Below are 13,013 nucleotides of genomic sequence, written 5' to 3'. Positions count from 1 at the left end.
GCTACGAACGCGCCGGGCGCGGAACCGGGCATCGCCCTACTCACCGACTCCGTGGCCCTTTGCTGGCGAGGGCTAGAGGATGCTTGGCTACGCACGCACGGGGCGCGGAACTGGGCATCGCTTGTTAGGTGTCACATGCGTGGTGGTACTCTGCGGTGTGACACTGGAGCCAGGGTGTGCGGATGACCCCTAGGGGAGGTCATGGTGCATACGGTTAAAAATTGGATAATGGTTTGTGAGGCCAAATGGGACTTTTGGCGTGGGCCAGATGGATTTCTGGCGAGATATTGGGCCGGATGGACTTCCGGCGAGATATTGGGCCAAATGTGACCTTTGGCGTGTTTTTCGGAAAGGATGTGTTTTTGGGCCAAATGGGTTTTTTTTGGAGTGTGTGGAAAACTGTGTTTTATGGGCTTTGTGCATTGGGCATGATTCATGCATCTTGTTTGAGTTATATGTGTTTTTATCTGGTAGTGTTTGGGTTTTACTTACCTGCGGTACCATTCGTGGTCCCGTAGCTTTTGGTGCAGAGTTAGAGGATGAAGAGGAGGAGGCTGAGCCCGAGGATGCGGCTCCGCCGGGTTGCAGATGTTATCTTTGTATTTGTTTAAAACTGTATTTGTGTTTTGTAATATTTTATCTATGTACGTTTTAAATAGCTTGTATTATGTTAAGAAAAATTCTGGTACTTAGTTATATGACTTTCGTTATCCGCTGCGTTTTTCTTGTGCACATTTGTTGCCTTTGCACACACTTGGCACCCGTCGATAGGATGGTGATCCGGGTTGTCACCATCCGGACGTCTCGAATTCCCCGTGTTCGGGCGTGGGGATTTTGGGGGCGTCACATTGTAATACTTGTTTTTTTTTTAAAGAATGTTTCATTACGTTTCATTTCACATTATCTTAACCTTAATATTTTTCAAAATTTTTTTTATAAGATCACCAAAAATGATGGGAGTAATTCAACAACTAATGTGAGTATACTTTTGAGTGATGGTGTACTATTAGTGATAGTAACTCCCAAAATTCATAGAATATAAAGATCATCATAAATATTGTAGAAGCAATATATCATTATTATCTCGTAGGTTAGAGACTAGAAGAAAATATTTGTAATATAGCTCCGCTAAAGGTACTGAATTCACATAATAAGAATCTCAACATAAAATTTAAGATTCACTTCACTTATATGATCCAACTCAGGGTTGTTGATCTGTTTGAGAAAGAAAAAGTGGAGTTGATAGAGGTATAGATCCATCTCTTAGCACTAATTAAAGTGCATTTAGATAACCATTGATCGCACATTTATTGAAATTTTTTTGAAAGAGTCAAATAGTTGATTCTGGCATGAGAATTAGATGGTTAGTTTTTGTAATGTTTAGGTGCAAAGTACTGTGAGCGCATGATTGTTACTTGTAATGTTTTGGTACAAAAAGTAAATAAATGTTGCTGGTACTGTTTACATGCGGTATAAACGAACCATCTATTCAAAGGTACCCAATATACCTAGTCGTTTTTATTAAAGACCTATTGAATAAAAATGAGATTCTTTAAAAGCTGTTGAAGGTCTTAGAAAAATGTCTCTCATAAGAGAGATGATGATCTGATTGTTTTATATGATTAATTGTTGCCTAATAAGAGGTTTTTCATACTACGAGGTGATGGACATAGGTTTGTGAAAAGTAGCTAAGACTTTATGTCTTGTGAGACTGTGTATGAGAAAAACAGTTTTTAGGAACTTTTGTTCAAAATCCATAGACAATTAATGAGATTGAAAATACTAAGAGAATCTAGTTTTTCCTTGTATACAATGTAATTTTTCCATTATGGTTTGCTCATGGGAGCTAGAGGTTGAGAGCTTGTTAGAGGGTAAATATGGCTTACTTGTTTAAGTGAGTTTGTGATGCAATTGTCGTTAAAAGTAATGACTAGACTATTATGATTGTTTTGTGGGCTAAGGCCCTAATTGCTTTACCCTTAAAGAAAAACAAATGATGGTTATTTTACATGTTTTTGTTGAATACAAGAGATTCATATGAAACTCTGAAGTCGCAAATTAAGTTTGTTGAATGAGATTTTAGGTCACCTTGTAGATTCTTAAAAGTCACAATTGGATTTACTGACTAGAATCTAAGATTTATGTTGTAAGTTTGACCTAAATGAGATTTGTGTTGAGTCATTGCTGACTTCATGGCTGTGTAAATGGCTTTTATGTATAAAAGCAGAGTCTCTTGCAAGAGGAAGGAGCATGTTTTGGCAAGTTACTATACATGAGAATGCGTACGGAGAGAAATGGTCCCAAAACTTCACTTGAGAGTTGTGGTTTAATTATTTTTAGTTGACTATGTGATTTCCCTTCGTCATGATATTACTTGTCGTGTACATGACACTAATGTGTTTTATGACTATGGCGTGGCTAGAAGCATTTTTTGGTTAGCACACACATTCACCATAGATTTGGCAGTTTATGGTGAAAAAAGTATGTCGACAAGCTTAGATTGACTCACTCACACTAGTGATCTTTTTAGGCGCTACAAAGGGATAGCAAGTAAAGATGAGACAGTATGTCACTCAGTACTTGTCCAAAGAGTGATAAGTTGTAAGACACAAAAGATATGTTGCCTTAGTAGGAGCTACGATGAGGTCTAAGGACCATGCGTAGTTTCCCACAATCCCTATAACCTGTAATTTGGCTAGATGCAAGATCTTCTTTGGCGCTTTGGATAGTGAGCAAATGGAGGGATTCGGGTTAGGCGTTGAGATAGCAACTGGACTAATATCTATACGGTGTATTAAGATAAGATATACACTCTTTTTTTGAAAAGAGAAGTCTACCGTAACATGTATTTTATACTACATGTACTTTTGTGACCAACAGTGAAGGTGAGTGAATAAAACCTTGCTTCCTCACCATGTAAGTCATGTAATCATAATTTATGACCTTAATTTATTTATACCCTTAGGAGAAATTTGACTATGTTACAAGATTAATATTTTAGTATCTACTACTTTGGCATGTTACCCATGGCCATGAATGATGTGGTTTAAAGAGACATTTTTGGAAAAACGACTAGACTAAAACTAAATGGCATGAGGGCAAAGAGAAGACTATTTGGTAACACGTTGATAATGGTGTGTACTCACTACTGACAAGTTATGTTGCTTTTTGGGAGTTGCGACATAGTTGTAAGTATATTATATTTTATGGAGATTGAGCATTGCTCTGAGTCATTTGGACTCGAGAGGAATTGTGGATACTTAGTCTGATTTGACCAAATGAGATGGGGCATAACGTGACACTTTTAGGGATGTTGCTATGCTAGTCTTCTCTTAGAGAGATCTAATATAGTGCTCTCATTTTTCTTTTACAGCTGTGCTCGATGGTTGATTAGCCTATTTGCCAGTATGAACAAGATTAAGAACATATTGAGAGATGTAAACCTAGGATCTTGCCCACTATGTGCAAGTGGGAGATGTAAGAAATGGGCACCTATAATGGGCACCCCTTCAACTTCTCTTGGGGGTTATAATTTGGCTCTTAAGCCATTTCATGAGCCTTGATGGCTGTCCCTTAATGGTCGGCCGGGATTTACATTTAGAGAAGCTATTTTCATAGCCCTTCCCCCTTTGGATAGGTATGTGTGTAGAAATCACAAATGTTCTCTCACTCAAATGGTTCTCTCTAGTCTCAGAATCTAGGCTGTGGAATTCATGGGTGTTGCTATGGTATTATCACGCAGCACACTCCACCATTACCAGGAGGATTTTGGATAAACAACGAAGAATTTGTGAAACAACTGCACTATATCCGAGATATTTCCGACGAGGCAATATCACTTCCGCTGTATATTCTGATATAGTATTTCTAACATGACTTTTTTCTTGAACTCTCAAGGGAGAGATGCTAGATTCACAAGGTCAAGGTGTTTTAATGCTATTAGAGTTTGTGGGTACAATTTATTGCGTTTTAATGCTATTATAAGATTACTAATATATATATATATAATTTTACTAATAAACGACGACACCAAAGAATCTGTAAAACAACCGCACTAGATTCGAGATATTTCTGACGAAATAATATCGCTTCCGCTATGCATTCTAATATATTATTTCTAATGACCTCTTTCTTGAACTCTAAAGGGAGAGATGCTAGATTCACAAGGTCAAGACGTTTTAAGATTAATAGAGTTTGTGGTATTATAGGGTTACTATCCTCTTACTACGTACCAATTTACTACTTATAGTGTATTTGAAGTTTTTTATATTTTTATCATTTTCTTTTAAGTATTGTTTAATATCCTTAATCATTAAGAGAAAATTAAAATATATATATAATTTTACTAATAGTCACTTCTTTAACTATGAAGAAAAAAATATTAAATACAAAAGAGGAATAAATTGATAATAGGAGGATAGTAATCCTATTATTAATTAAAAGAACATAAGCTTTCAAATGTCACATATGCACCAAAAACAAAAAGAAAGAACTACAACTGTAGTGCTATGTCATAATTCAGGCAAAAAATGAAAATAGGAATTTTAGAAAACAATTTTAATCTGAAATGATGAAAATAACCCTTTAGTGTTGCAACTAAAAAAAAAAAAAATTATTGTTTATAATTCATTTTAGTGTTTGATGTAATATTAAATAATTTGATTTTGTTTAATTAATGTGATTAACATATATTAATTTAATGCCACGTCAAGGTAGTCAGTGCCAAGGTTTTAACTTCAGTGGCTGCAAAGTTAAACTAAAATAAAAAAATAAGCAAAAATAAATTGACGTGGTATCCTTTATTGTAAAACAAAATGCTTTAATAAAAAAACTAAGTGTAAGTCAAAACCGTATCAAGTCTTTAGACCAATTAGCAGATCCACTCATGAGTCTGCCTTGGTTTCTTCAGGTTCACACAAGTTTATTTATACAGATAAGATGAAATGAGATAAAATATTTTAAATAATAATAAATAAAATATTATTATAATATAATTTTTAAATATTAATTTTATATTGAGATTTAAAAAAATTAGATTATTTATTATATTTTATATTGAAATTTGAAAAATATGTAATGATGAGTTGAGATGAGATGAGATGAAATTTTTAATTTTGGTTAACCAAACATAAAACCATCCAAAAAAGAAAAAAAGAAAAAATCCATATCATGTTGTGAATTTCGAAAGTCAAACCAGTTATTCAGAAAATGTCTTATGTTCCTAAGAACCAGTCGGTAAATATTCTTACGCATTATAAAGTAACTTATTCAGGATAGAATATTACCAAAGTCACATGAAAGATCCGAGACACACACACATAAGGGAACGTTCCTGACTCCTGAGTGCATTAGTTTCGAAGTGCATCTGACGTAATAATTTAAATAAAAAAAGGTAAATAAAATTAAAATTTTAGTAAAGTATGAGTATTGGTATGCACTCGTATTAGATTATCTATTTATTCTTTATATAATAATAAAATATTATTAATTTAATAATTTTTAATTTTATCACATTTTATAGTTCTACTAATTAAAATATTAATAATAATTATATTCTAATCAAATTAATAATTAATATTATATACACTACAAGAAATCAGGGGTTTTGCAGCGATTTTTTTTTTGTTGAAAAAATAATCGCTGCAATAACATATTAAAAGCAGCGATTTCAGTACGCTGCAAGCCTTTAAAACAGTAATTTTAATTTTTGTTTATTTGCAGCAATTGTTTACTTATTACAACGAAACGTAATGCTGCAAAAGATAATTACTGTGCACTTATGAAAATTGCAGCGCCTGTTTGTGCTATTACAGTGATTTTCGCCGTCGGAGTTTAAATTTAGGTTTTAGCAGCGCTGTATTCTTCACTACTACAGATATTGCCGCGCCCAACACAGTTGAACTTTTAATTTCCCCCCCTCCCCCCAACTTTTTTTCCCCCAATGTTTGCTCACTCCAATTCTCATCTGCACAACCTTCTGCAGTTCGATAATTTCCCACCAACAATCTCGCAGCTCAATCCACCCCAACGAAAATAGACCTTATCGCGTTCTCGAGTGGCTTGATCTCCTCCACCTCTAGCCACTCGAGCGTTTCTCCCATTCGGGTTCTCTCCCATTCGCGTTTTTGGTTCACCAAAATCAAACTTATGCCGAGCTCCCAATCGTAAACCCTAATGTGCAAACGGCCTTCCACTTGATTCTTAAGCATTGTCTCCGTTTGGGAAGCTGAAGGACTACGTTTCCACCTTCGCTGGAATAGACGATTCCTTGCCTCCATTTCTAGTCCGAAGTTATCAATCCTCTGTTTTCAAGAATGATCATACGAGGCTCCAGGTATCTCCTATTGCCACTGATTTTTTCAATACCCCTTTACGAGTAGGTTGCATTACAAAAGTTGTTGTTTTTTGATGTACACTTGTGGGTCTTTTGGTTGATGTGAAACTGATGTGCCATACGTTTGTTTGAGTTAAACTTTTGTGTATCTGCCTTGTGTTTGGATTGCTCAATCAATTGTGTGTATTAGATAATCTGAGTATCAATTGTGTGTATCTACCTTGTTGATGATCAATCACTAAGTTCCTTCAATACATTGAAATGTGTGGGGATTTGTACTATGATGCATGCCTGCTTACATGTGTAAAGTTAATTAAGAACCATACTTTTCTTGGCCATTTTATATTATTCTGCACATGTTCGAAATATCAAGGCAAAAATTGATACTATGAGTATATTATTATTAGCTTCTATTTCAATTTATTGTTTTAGCATCAACATTGGAGGGTAACAAATATCAACATTGTCTTTCTTCAGCTTGACCTTAATTCTTGCTGGTTCCAATATGTCATTCTCTGTGTCATCCATTAATGAAGCATGTGAAACCTTCTTTTCCTAATTGATAATCTTTTTAACTTTTGGGACTACAAAACTCCTCATCACTGATGAAGTCAATAATGCAGCTTTATTGATATTTGTTAACTCAACATTGTCTTTCAATTTATTTATTGAACAAGACCCCATAAGACTCTTATGTACTTAGATGTTTGGCAAGAATTCAGTTCTATTTCTAATTGTATTCCTTGTTGGGAAACTATCTGATTCAAAGTCTGAACCCCTTCTAACGTTTTTATCCAATCTATATCTCATCTTGGTGTGGTAACTTCCAAAATTGTACTCATGTAAATCCAATTGCTTTTCAGGCAAGGTGGTTGCAAAGTTCTGTGCCAAGTATCTTCACCAACAAGTGATCAACATTGTTTTATATGCTTTCCAATGGAGACATAGGAACTTCTGTTAAGAAATCTTTTTTCAGGTTTCATAATTATATTCTTGAGAATTCAATTCTTTTTCATCACTTTCTAATAATCAGGATGTTGTTTCAAAAGGCCACTGTTTTCCATTCATAGTAATCATACCCAAATATATATATATATATATATATCATATATAGTATCAAAACTTCTTCCAATTTATGTTCATTTTTCTGTATGTTTCTTGTTCAAAAAGTGTTTTTCTGAACTCATTTTTTTATTAGAACAAAAGATCCATTGAATCACTCATATGATCTTACTCCAATCACCCTCAACATGTGGGGTGATTGGAGTAAGATCATTCTATCATGTTTTATCCCTATGACAATAGCTATTGATACAGTGTAGAAGTTCTGCACTGAGCTATGTCCATATTCTAATTAAATGTAATGATTTGGAGATGTTTGGAAGTTGTAATGCAGAGTTTTTTTGGATCTCAGCTGTTGAATATGATCACATCTATTGCTGAATGTATTGGGCATTTGATACCAGTGACTGCTGTAATCTTGGTTGATTGGTTTTGATGATTGTCCTGCTCTAGATGTATCCTAAGGATGCAGAAATAGTGGATAGTGAAGTAGAGAGTATGTCCTGACTTTTTTTTTCCTATTCTTTGATCTTATGGCATGCATTTAACTGATCAGGATGCAATCTTTTATTGGTTATATTAATAGTTTTACTGATCAGGATGCAATCTTTTTTTCTGGCCTTGAGAAGAACAGGGAGGATGCAATATTAGAACTCACCAGTGTTCCCTGTGATATATGACTACAAAAGGTATGAATCTTTAATGTTTATGAAATTATAAATATTCTTGTCTCTTTTACCTGCCAATCATTTAGTTATTGTTATTTATTTACCCTTCTATCAATTTACTCTATTTTGTGTCAAGTTATTGGAGCTTTATTTGCTTGGAAGATGTTGAGTTCATATTGTTCCTTTTACTGAGAGTACTGGCAAGTATTATGCAATTGTTTTTATTGAATGCTCATAGAACAAGAAAATCACGCAGCCTCTGTTAATGCTCTTACCATTGTCTGCCAACCAGTCTTTCCTTGCCAATGATATATATCCAACTTATAGGAATGTTTGAATGCATGATTTTTATAAAATTTCTGAAAATTCTGAGAAATCTTCTAGGTTTTTGGAGGATTTTATGAAAGTGGTGAGACCCATGAAAAACATGTTTTGATTGAGAAAGTTTTTGAGATTTTTTTTTTTTTTAAAGTGGTGGGGTCCATTTAAAATATGTTTGGGAAGATAATTTTTGTGACTTTTTTTTTTTTGTTTTTTTGAGTTTTGATTTTTGTTTGCCACGAAAGTAAGACGTTTTTCTTATGAAATTTATTTTTGGGATTGTATTTTGGTGTCAAGAAGTTTGGATTGAGGGAAAAAAGTCTCAGAGAATTTTCAAAACTCTCTATTTCCAAATAGATTTGATTTCTGCTTGGTGTTTAGTGTTTCATTTCTTTCTTTTTTCTTCCCCTGAAAATTCTATTCTTAATGCAAAATTCTATTCTTGATGCAAAACTGTTTTGTCTTTACCCCCAATTATCAATGGTGCACATTCAGCAATCACTCTTAAGACGAAGAATGTGTTCATTGAATGCACTGCTACTGATCTGACAAAAGCAAAGATAGTTTTAAACACAGTGGTAATCAAGAAGTTCCCAGTTGTTTCAGATTGTAATTCTGATTTATAGCTGATGATTGAAAGGTTTTTATCTGTTCTCTTAGGTGACGACCTTCTCAGAATATTGTGAAAGAAAGTTTGAAATTGAGCCAGTTGAGGTGATATATTCTGATGGGAAGTCGGTTGTTTATCCTGATTTATCTTTCTACAATATGGAAGTTCCTCTATCTTATATTACTGGTGCAATTGGGGTCCCCTTGGAGGCTGACGAGGTATTTCAATTTCTTCATATTATATTTCTATTTCAGGATTCATAAAAGCTTAAAATGCATCATTATAGTGGTTTCTGTGGGGGTAATTTGTGTCTTTGGGCACAGATTCATACCTTTTGAATGTGGTTGAATACAAGCTTTCCAAATATTTGATGTTTATTGCTTACATGTTGAAATATATTTAGACAGTTGTTGATACTGCAACTGGCTGCAGTGACCTTGAAGCTATATTCCACTCACCAACGCCAAGAGCATAGCTATTACTGCCTACCATCTTTTCTTGAATATGGGAGCAATTACTTTTAGTTGAAAGTGATGAAGTGCACTTAGGATCGACTTGAAGTTTCTGCTTGCCTATGTACTGAACATATTTCTACTTGTTGTATATCAATTATGTACTGAACATATTTCTACTTTGTTGTATACTGAATGTACTTTGTAGAACATTTTCTATGTACCCTTTGTATTATTAAGTAAAGGGAATTAAATCCTAACTGATCTACTAACTTTGCTTCTAATACAAGTGAAAAAAATTACTGAAACTGTATGTTTCAGTAGTAATTTTTTTTTTTTTTTTTTTTTTTGTAATTAAGTATTTGCAGCGATTTTTATTCTTTGCAAATAGGCCAAATTCGTTGCAAATAATCAGTTGCAGCGATTTTAGTCCTTGAAAAGTATGCAAAATGCAACACAGGAAGCAAGCGTTGCTTTTGCGCATTTGCAGCACTTTTTGATTTTTTGCAGCGATTTTAGTCCTTGCAAAAACAATCAAAAGCAGCGCTAGAACGGTATGTTGCTTTTGACGTACACAATTGCAGCGCTTATAAATCAATTACAGCGATTTCAAGTGTTGCAAAAAATGGCAAAAGCAACGAACCAAATGTAGCGCTGCTGTTGTTGGAGGCTATTGCAGCGATATTTAGTGATATAGCAAGGATAAATTTTGCTGCAATTGATCAAATGCAGCGCCATGGCAATCACATGGGGTGACCTTTTGCAGCGTGAAATGAGTGACTTTGCAGCGGTTAAAAAACGCTGCAACTGAGATCTTTTGCAGCGTTTTTTTAATAACGTTGCTATTGAGCAAAAATATCACTTTTATACTGTCGAACATGCAAGGAGGGTAATAACGCTGCAATTGATTAATTGCAGCGTTTTTTGAATGTATTTGCAACGATTTTAAGCGCTGCAAAAGGCCTAATTTCTTGTAGTGATATTGAGTGTTTTCAATATTTTATTAGTTAAATTTATTTAAAGTTAAATTTTACAAAGAGAATGTTCTAAAGCGTTTCTGTTGATCTAAAGTATAAAATCATTTTAATTTTTTGTTTAAAGAAATTGAAACAAAAAGAAAGGACATGAAAAAGAAATGTCAATTCATATACGCCGCGAGGCTATTAAGGACCTTTTGGTAAAATATAATCATTCATTAAATTTTATAATGGAACTATATGTCAAATGGTCTAGGGTCTTAAGGACCTTTTAGTAAAACAAGATCATTCATTAAATTTTATAAGGAAACTATACGTCAAATCATCGAGGGTCTTAAGGACCTCTTGGTAAAATGGGATCCTTCATTAAATTTTATAAGGGAACTACATGTCAAATAATCAATGATCTTAAATGCCTTTTGGTAAAACAAGATTTAACTAACTTGACGAAAAAACAACAAAAGTTACTATTTACAGTTAGATAGCCACTTATTATAATAGAATATATATCTATATATATAGTTATAACTAGTAAACAACATTGATTGAAAAACAAAAGTTTTTTTTTTAATAAAGAAGCCAAAACACTTTGGAGCAAGGTTTTACATGTAGGTCCGATCCGATTTTACTGAGGGTGCCCCCTCATGTGTTTGAGTAAGATTAATGTTTTAATAGGCCGTCAGTAAGTTAATTAATCAGGTAATTGTATTTAGGATTTAGAATCACTTGTTTTTTGAGCTCCTTATTTTATGTCAAGTTTGCATGCAAGCTCGCTGTCATGGGTTTTGTTCGACCAATCTTTGAATATTATCCAAGTTAACAACTTAATTCCTATTCATTCAAGCAGTTCTTGTATTTCATGATGTAATAATGATTTTACTCGTAGAGGAAAATGCTTCTTTTTTAGATTGTATTTCAATAGGGTTGCATGAGGTTACTTCGTTACATTGTAGGAATACTTATGACTAGACGTGCATGCACACAATATATTCCAAAATCAATAGTTTCCTCTTGAATTTAAATTAAATAAAACATAAGTATAGTTTTTACAATTCATCTAAGACTTTACAACGGGTCACATTCACATCCGTCGCATATATCATGGTTTTGCTATGCCAGACTGCCACAAGTAAGAGTTTATCAGTAGAGTTTAAGAGGACCCGAGTTGTATTTAAAATATATATATATATATATATATGATCGCCTATATCTAGGTTAATTCCCTTCCTCCCCTTCCTTTCCAACATAAAACCAACAACATAAACAATGCTGCTTTATTAATCTTTTGAATGTTGATCCTGAAAATGATGCTTCTTGTAATTCATAGAAAAGCATAGACATTATTTTTTGCAATATACAATCTTCCCCAAGGTTCCTTTTAAAAATAAAAGTAGCAACAAACTAAAGCTGGGCGACGAAGCACCTCCACCCGCCACCCCACCCCACCTTGTCTCGCCTTCACCTGGTCAAGACCAGGGGCATATTGGCGGATGTCCACATCTAGCTAGGAGTCAAGAGGTGGGGCTAATCAGGCTAGGCCCAAGCCCATATATATATATATATATTTAATATATATATTAAAAAATAAATTTCTTCAACGTAAATGATGTCATTTCAAGATTAGGTTTAACTTTAAAACTTAATCCTCCCTCTCACCCCTCTCTCTCTCTCACACACACACAAGTGAATGCCCACATGTGCACCCGTTCTCTCCTCATTTTCTCCTTGTTCTCCACTTTTTTTCCTCCTTCCTTAAGCATGGTTGTGCAAATGAAAACCGACCTACAAAGACCCTATTGAATTAAGTGGGAGAAAGCTCAATCGATGGAAGGGAAGAGAACGGCTACTACAACTGGGAAAGTTTTATTGGATAGAAGGAGGGGTACGAGAAGAGAGGAAGTGGTTCAAATGGCTGTGGGTTTGCAAAGAGACTCGTGCCCATTTGTGGCTGGGGTTTTTTTCTTAGACATGTTATTTTATATTTTTTTTGTTGTTTCCAATTTGTTGTCTATGGGCCTATGATTACGTGGATTTGTGTTATTTTTTCCTTATTTTAGATTTTTTGGTATTTTTCACTATGGGTGGATGGGGTGGGGCAAACAATCGTGGGGCCAATCAGTCCCCAACTTTTGGATGGAGGCACCCGCTCATGGGGGGCGATGTTAGGGTTCAGGGGCCCAAACTGTCTCCCCCTCCCCCGAGGGTGGACAAGGGCACCTCTTGTCTGGAGACCAAGTTGTTCCTTCCATCCCATTTTCTCCACCAAATATGAGAGTAGGCTGCAATTTTTCTCAGGGATTTGAAGTTTTGAAGTACTACCCATCACTTCCCACAAAACTTTAAAGAGACTCTATTCTCTTTCACATGACACATCAAATTCAGGGAACTCCATAAAGTAATTACCAGTCAGCAGTCTCACTGCATGCATCGGTGTCCCTAATTTCCCACCTTTGGTATGAAGCTTTGAATTCCAATATAAAATAGGGGGAAGCATCATTTCAACGGTCTAAAATGTACAAAAAGCAAAAGATCATGATCGAAAACCCTACAGCTTTTTGACTAGCAAAACCCTTTTTCAAATTTAACATA

The sequence above is a fragment of the Carya illinoinensis genome, chromosome 2, assembly GCF_018687715.1.
Source record: "Carya illinoinensis cultivar Pawnee chromosome 2, C.illinoinensisPawnee_v1, whole genome shotgun sequence".
NCBI lineage: Eukaryota > Viridiplantae > Streptophyta > Magnoliopsida > Fagales > Juglandaceae > Carya > Carya illinoinensis.
This window is presented reverse-complemented; position numbering follows the sequence as displayed.